At 45.9% G+C, this 8,346-nt stretch overlaps 1 long non-coding RNA gene across 1 annotated transcript; it reads right to left on the minus strand.

The window, feature by feature from the left end:
* Positions 1–3,026: 3,026 nt before the first annotated feature.
* Positions 3,027–8,019, minus strand: LOC140695347 (uncharacterized). The gene is made up of 5 exons (XR_012071071.1): positions 7,946–8,019; positions 4,829–4,979; positions 4,666–4,738; positions 3,498–3,610; positions 3,027–3,289 (listed from the first exon to the last, which is right to left on the minus strand). It is a non-coding gene; the product is annotated as an uncharacterized lncRNA (long non-coding RNA).
* Between the last annotated feature and the right edge of the window lie 327 nt (positions 8,020–8,346).

The raw sequence follows: 8,346 nt of genomic DNA on the forward strand, positions 1-8,346 counted from the left end.
TGAAAAGCCTTAGGATCTGCTACATTCATAACCTGGGCTGGGATTATGGTTTGGTTTGAGGCACAGGATGCGCAACAGCTCTGTGGTTGCCTTCGTGCACCCGTGCCACAAGGATGAGAGGACAAGGAAGAGTGGTCCAAGTCCACAGCGTGAGAAGAGGAAGCATTTCCTTCAGCACTATCTCCCAAAAGCGGATGCTACATTTTGGATGGCACCGGCACGGTACGGCACCGAGGACACCAAGGTAGGTCTGCGGGATCATTCCAGCAGGCCCTGATGTGTGACATCCATGGATGAGCTTCCACTGGTGTTTCAGTAGACAGAGAAGCTCTGGGAAGAACTGCTTTCATTGGGACATTCCCGTGGCACTACAAAGCACAAGCGCACTCTCAGTTTGCTTTTTTTTAAACACTCCAAAATGACATAGAGCAGAATGCAGAGCTGAGAACCTTTAGAAGCCTCATTTCCACAAGAGGAAGTGTCCTGCGCACTTTCAGAATTGTGAGATATGCGTAATCGAAATGAAGTTATGCTAATCGAAATAGTATGGGATGTTCATCACAACAAATGCAACACCAGCAATTGGAGATATACCAGACAACACACACAGGAACAGAATATGGCATCAATGTCTAGGAGAAGTTGTCCTCACAGAAATCCCATGGAATTGCGTAGAGACAAGAGTCTAAAATTTTCACTTAACAAAGCCCTAGAAGTCTACATTAGATACCTGATATTACCTGACCAGTAGAGATGAAGAAGTACAGTAAAAGAAACAGGAAGTACCATTTTCAGTTCCAAAGATATTGAAGGCCCAGAAGATAAGCTTTCCAACAACTAGACTGCAAAACGCTATCCAGACCAAGTGTTGAAATTGGAGGTCTGGAAAACCCTGAAGAACAACATTGTCTCAGAATCACAAAAGGCAGAATATCAGAAAAGGGGAAGAGAAAGTCTAAAGACGAGCCAAAAAATATCAGAAAACTCAATGGATGTGATCATATCAGGGCCAAAATTCAGCCCTTAGCAGACTAGATAATGCAGAGGGACGCGTGAATGACTGTGAAGACAGGGGAACAGAAATCCCTCGGTCAGAAGCAGACATAGGAAAGCAAGTGCAAACCAATGAAACATTGCTGTTGAATCCTGGGTTAAGACAGGGCATGAAAGACTAGAGTTCATAAGAGTCCCAGATGGAAAAGCAAGAGATAAAGAAACAAAAACTGTCTGAAAATGTATCTGTAGAAAAATCAGACTGAAACGTGCTGAAAGCCAAGAAAGAATCATCTATGCGAATTCAGGGATTACACAGCATCCAAAGGAGGTGGAATCCCAATAGACCTACCAGCAGCTGTATGATTCAAATCAACAAAGTTCACGAATATCCCAGTGATTTAAAATGCACCTGGAGGAAACAACATAGTCACAAGGGAACCTCCAGAGGGGTTTCAGCTGATATCTCGGCAGCAATATTGCAGGACAGGGAGGAGTGCCAGGACACAGACCATATCCTGAATGGCCAAATGCTGCCACGTAGGGTAGCCTATGCCCCATGACCACCATTTCTAATAACGGCAGAGCTAGAGAATTCCACAGACCGGCAAATCTTAAAAGAATTCAGCAGTTCAAAACTTCTTCTAAAAGGAAGGTTGAGAATACTCCCCTGAATAGAAAAGCAGCAAGATGAAATGGAAAGAAGAAAACCATTATTGGAAATGCAAGAAGAGCATGAGTGGCAAAGAAGAAACAAGAAGAAGGCAAGGAGGACATCAAAACCCTAAAGATGGGAGAGGGAAGCAGGAAATCATAGGTGATTGGAAGCACTCTCTTAAGTGAATCAGCTTATTGGACTCTCTGTTTGAAGCGAAAGGAGAGCTGCATGGCCTGACGTGTTTGCAAAACAAGCAAGAAGCAGGCCAACAAAGAATCAAACCAACAAACAAGCACCAAAACGGTACGGTTGGCTGACATCTACCAAGGGAATCATGATTATTCAAAAGAAAATACTCAAGGTGATGTCAAGGATCATTCAGCACGCATCGACCCAGTATCGCGGCTTGCATGTACTCAGCACACTTGTCTTCGGAAATCAGAGGCGTGCATTCATATTCGTAAATATTGATTCATAAGAGCATATCGTGACCTAACCCAAATGCCGATTTGGAATCAAATGGATTCCTAGTCCGTGATGTAGACTTGTATGTCTTCCGACAGGATGAAGGAATGCCATATTCTACGCTACGTAGAGAAGAAATGTAAGAAGCCTATAACAAAGGCACGTAGATCTGCCAAAGTGTACTAAGAGCAAAAGAGACAGACAGTAAAGTGCACATTGGGGTTGGTTTCATTTCTTGGAATTTCAGCCCCCATGAAACAAATGGATCCATGTCCTGAGAGTGCGGGTGTTTCAGCAGAAATCAGGCGACGCATATGTATTCCGGGTGTACGGATATCATAGGAACATAAGTCTCCTTTAGAGGGTCTCTGTGTACTGTGAACTGTTAGAAAGTTTAAAGACGTGTGAAACCATCAACTAAAAAGGGACCCACTTCCCTCCATTGGTACTGTGCATACAGATCTGAGCAAAAGGAAAGAGGGAAGAAGAAAGGCCCATGGGACGCTAGTGGGTAGAATCACATTTACCTTAGGCACCTCTCGTCGGATGCAGCCCCTCCCCCAACACTGACAAGATGCAGCAGCCATTGGGGATGGCAGGTACCGGTTGGATTCCAGGTGGAATGTTGGTGTGTACCGCGAGGCTTGTTGTGGCTGTTGGATCCTAGGTAACCGGGCAGAGTTCTGTGGGTGGATCAGTGTGATGGAGGGGCTGCCGCCCTCTGTGGAGCTTGGCTTAGGTGTTTGGTCCGGGAAGCTGTGTAAGTTCGAGATACTGCTGCTGCCCAAAGACCTGAGTTCACAGGTCAGTTTCCAGAACCTTTCAGAGCAGACAGTGGAAGATCTGCCTGTCATCAGCTTACTGGTGAGGCTCCGAGGTACTTTCAGACTTGCCCAGTCCTGGTGAAGTCGACTTTAGGGGAGACACGAAGAGAAGCTGGGCGAAAAGCTGGCTGCACGGATTGAGGTGAGATGCGAACACATGGATGAGAGATGTTCTGCTACAATGGAGAATACTGGCGTGGAGACAGCTGTAGAGGATACCAGGCTCAAAAGACATTCATGAGACCTATTGATCCTCGCTGATACTGGCAGAAACATACGGAGTGCCAACGTGGACTTGAGGAAGTTCCTCAATTCTCTTCTCCAAGAACGGGTCCAAGGTCCCTGACATCTGCAAGAGAAGAGATGGCAGAGATGATCAAAACGCTCCTGTTCTTGGAAGAGGTCGTGAGAATCCACACGTCCCAAGGGGCATTCCCAAGCCATTCAGACCAGAATTCACCAAGCCCAGGTAAGCCTTTTCCCAGGTTTGGGCCTAGCTAGCAAGCACTTGCCCTTCCCTCCCCTCCACTCAGGCATCCATTTTGAAGGATCAGTACCTGAGCTGCAATGAAGCCATTACGAGGAGAGCAAGCCCCTCCTAGAATCAGACTTCCTCCAGCTTCACACTCTGTGAACAACAGTGAACTCCTTAAAGGTCAAATAGTCTCGGCTGAAATCGATAGGAATTGAATACTTAGCTCACACCTAGAAACGATGGCCTTCCGCTAGATTCAGCCAATGTTGTGTTTATGTCTTCCCTGGGGTGAAGGGAGTGTGGTAAGTCAGGGGAATCTTTGACTGAACTTGAATCTGTATTAGGCCTCAGTTTTTCAAGACAGTATAGGTAAATAGTACATGTCAGAAAGTGAACTGTACTGTCAAAGTCGCCAGTGACATTAAAGACACAGCTTCTGTGGATCGTCTTTCAATTGAGTCAAGCCCCCGGGGGCACTATATCATGGGGGTGCAGACTTGGTTGCGTTAAATGGCTTTACCCAACATGATCGTATGATGAATCGTTCTCATCACTGATAGAAGAACACCTGGTTCTCAATAGACTAGCATAACTGCAGCAGGGTTGTCCTAGCTATAATGCCTCTAGGTGCTTTTGGATTCAAACCTAAATGTATATATTTGGTTTGTTTCCTCTTGTATTTTCCTAGAGAGGGATGTTACCCCTTGAAATGCCAACATTGGCCAGTAGGTGTCACTGGGAGTAAAGGGCACCACATGCACAAGTGTATCCAAGGTTGGGGGTTATTTCATGTTTCCAATAGTTATTTCATGGTTCCTGTTGGTTTCGGAGGCTTCAACCGTAAAGAGCTGACATGACCCCTTTAACAGTTTGGACTGGAAGTTTGCATTCTTTCTGTCTAGGTTTTCCGTAGAGCTGACAAAATGTTACCAAAATTGACAAGTCTGGCTTCTAGGTCGATACAGTGTGTTTCAAAAAATAACTTCATTTTCGTATACTCCCAAAACATGTAAATGAATTCTGTTAAACTTCTTAAAGACTGCCAATGAGATATCAACACACTGTCAAAACAGGTGTCTTCGGACAATCCCTCCCACCAAGGCTGTATAGAAACAAAGAGCTAAGCAAATATCACATTTCTGTGAAATGTATCTGGATAGTGTTGATTCATCGATGCCCAGTTGGCAGAGAAGAAGTGCAACCTGCACTCACTCGCTCCCAGGTACAGAGCAATGGAAACATCCACTCACCCAGCCCTTGGCACAGGACACTTGCCGAAGAGAGGCCTGTTACTTCCAAAGACAGGATGAGGCCTCAGGACACCTGGAAGCAGGAGAAGGCAAAGCAGGGAATGGAAACCAGTGCAGGGTCTGACCCCTGGTGATGGAGCAACAAGGGTGAAACTCTGTTTACCTTGGACGCACACTCTCAAGCGGACAGGAGACATGGGATTGAAGGTGATGTGCTGAGATTTACAAGAGTGCACAGCAGATGCTTGGCTGACAGAACTCAAAGAATCCAGCGCAAAATATCCCCACAGTTGATTCTGAGACCAAGATCCGAGCTGCCAAATTTGAGGTAGCAGAGGCAACGGTCAGTGAGGGATAGGGCTACGGATGATGGCACACGCTGAGTCTCAGGGATCTGGAGTGCGTTGTGGGATGTGGTGGGTCGAATCAAGAGAGCAAACCGAACTGTGTACCAATGATAAAGCAACCACACTGGTCGCGCGGTTGAGATTACCGATATGTCCCATGGCCACACCCAGTGCATCTGCAGGACCAGGGACCAATTGGGCATCTTGCCAATAGAGCACGTGTGGGGCTGAATCAGAGCTATCGTGCATCTGGTCTGAGGGATCCAGGGGGCCTTGGGTTTGAAATCAGAATGAAAAGCCTTAGGATCTGCTACATTCATAACCTGGGCTGGGATTATGGTTTGGTTTGAGGCACAGGATGCGCAACAGCTCTGTGGTTGCCTTCGTGCACCCGTGCCACAAGGATGAGAGGACAAGGAAGAGTGGTCCAAGTCCACAGCGTGAGAAGAGGAAGCATTTCCTTCAGCACTATCTCCCAAAAGCGGATGCTACATTTTGGATGGCACCGGCACGGTACGGCACCGAGGACACCAAGGTAGGTCTGCGGGATCATTCCAGCAGGCCCTGATGTGTGACATCCATGGATGAGCTTCCACTGGTGTTTCAGTAGACAGAGAAGCTCTGGGAAGAACTGCTTTCATTGGGACATTCCCGTGGCACTACAAAGCACAAGCGCACTCTCAGTTTGCTTTTTTTTAAACACTCCAAAATGACATAGAGCAGAATGCAGAGCTGAGAACCTTTAGAAGCCTCATTTCCACAAGAGGAAGTGTCCTGCGCACTTTCAGAATTGTGAGATATGCGTAATCGAAATGAAGTTATGCTAATCGAAATAGTATGGGATGTTCATCACAACAAATGCAACACCAGCAATTGGAGATATACCAGACAACACACACAGGAACAGAATATGGCATCAATGTCTAGGAGAAGTTGTCCTCACAGAAATCCCATGGAATTGCGTAGAGACAAGAGTCTAAAATTTTCACTTAACAAAGCCCTAGAAGTCTACATTAGATACCTGATATTACCTGACCAGTAGAGATGAAGAAGTACAGTAAAAGAAACAGGAAGTACCATTTTCAGTTCCAAAGATATTGAAGGCCCAGAAGATAAGCTTTCCAACAACTAGACTGCAAAACGCTATCCAGACCAAGTGTTGAAATTGGAGGTCTGGAAAACCCTGAAGAACAACATTGTCTCAGAATCACAAAAGGCAGAATATCAGAAAAGGGGAAGAGAAAGTCTAAAGACGAGCCAAAAAATATCAGAAAACTCAATGGATGTGATCATATCAGGGCCAAAATTCAGCCCTTAGCAGACTAGATAATGCAGAGGGACGCGTGAATGACTGTGAAGACAGGGGAACAGAAATCCCTCGGTCAGAAGCAGACATAGGAAAGCAAGTGCAAACCAATGAAACATTGCTGTTGAATCCTGGGTTAAGACAGGGCATGAAAGACTAGAGTTCATAAGAGTCCCAGATGGAAAAGCAAGAGATAAAGAAACAAAAACTGTCTGAAAATGTATCTGTAGAAAAATCAGACTGAAACGTGCTGAAAGCCAAGAAAGAATCATCTATGCGAATTCAGGGATTACACAGCATCCAAAGGAGGTGGAATCCCAATAGACCTACCAGCAGCTGTATGATTCAAATCAACAAAGTTCACGAATATCCCAGTGATTTAAAATGCACCTGGAGGAAACAACATAGTCACAAGGGAACCTCCAGAGGGGTTTCAGCTGATATCTCGGCAGCAATATTGCAGGACAGGGAGGAGTGCCAGGACACAGACCATATCCTGAATGGCCAAATGCTGCCACCTAGGGTAGCCTATGCCCCATGACCACCATTTCTAATAACGGCAGAGCTAGAGAATTCCACAGACCGGCAAATCTTAAAAGAATTCAGCAGTTCAAAACTTCTTCTAAAAGGAAGGTTGAGAATACTCCCCTGAATAGAAAAGCAGCAAGATGAAATGGAAAGAAGAAAACCATTATTGGAAATGCAAGAAGAGCATGAGTGGCAAAGAAGAAACAAGAAGAAGGCAAGGAGGACATCAAAACCCTAAAGATGGGAGAGGGAAGCAGGAAATCATAGGTGATTGGAAGCACTCTCTTAAGTGAATCAGCTTATTGGACTCTCTGTTTGAAGCGAAAGGAGAGCTGCATGGCCTGACGTGTTTGCAAAACAAGCAAGAAGCAGACCAACAAAGAATCAAACCAACAAACAAGCACCAAAAGGGTACGGTTGGCTGACATCTACCAAGGGAATCATGATTATTCAAAGAAAATACTCAAGGTGATGTCAAGGATCATTCAGTACACATCGACCCAGTATCGCGGCTTGCATGTACTCAGCACACTTGTCTTCGGAAATCAGAGGCGTGCATTCATATTCGTAAATATTGATTCATAAGAGCATATCGTGACCTAACCCAAATGCCGATTTGGAATCAAATGGATTCCTAGTCCGTGATGTAGACTTGTATGTCTTCGGACAGGATGAAGGAATGCCTTATTCTACGCTACGTAGAGAAGAAATGTAAGAAGCCTATAACAAAGGCACGTAGATCTGCCAAAGTGTACTAAGAGCAAAAGAGACAGACAGTAAAGTGCACATTGGGGTTGGTTTCATTTCTTGGAATTTCAGCCCCCATGAAACAAATGGATCCATGTCCTGAGAGTGCGGGTGTTTCAGCAGAAATCAGGCGACGCATATGTATTCCGGGTGTACGGATATCATAGGAACATAAGTCTCCTTTAGAGGGTCTCTGTGTACTGTGAACTGTTAGAAAGTTTAAAGACGTGTGAAACCATCAACTAAAAAGGGACCCACTTCCCTCCATTGGTACTGTGCATACAGATCTGAGCAAAAGGAAAGAGGGAAGAAGAAAGGCCCATGGGACGCTAGTGGGTAGAATCACATTTACCTTAGGCACCTCTCGTCGGATGCAGCCCCTCCCCCAACACTGACAAGATGCAGCAGCCATTGGGGATGGCAGGTACCGGTTGGATTCCAGGTGGAATGTTGGTGTGTACCGCGAGGCTTGTTGTGGCTGTTGGATCCTAGGTAACCGGGCAGAGTTCTGTGGGTGGATCAGTGTGATGGAGGGGCTGCCGCCCTCTGTGGAGCTTGGCTTAGGTGTTTGGTCCGGGAAGCTGTGTAAGTACGAGATACTGCTGCTGCCCAAAGACCTGAGTTCACAGGTCAGTTTCCAGAACCTTTCAGAGCAGACAGTGGAAGATCTGCCTGTCATCAGCTTACTGGTGAGGCTCCGAGGTCCTTTCAGACTTGCCCAGTCCTGGTGAAGTCGACTTTATGGGAGACACG

This window comes from Vicugna pacos, unplaced genomic scaffold (assembly GCF_048564905.1).
Source record: "Vicugna pacos unplaced genomic scaffold, VicPac4 scaffold_196, whole genome shotgun sequence".
NCBI classification, from domain to species: Eukaryota; Metazoa; Chordata; class Mammalia; order Artiodactyla; family Camelidae; genus Vicugna; species Vicugna pacos.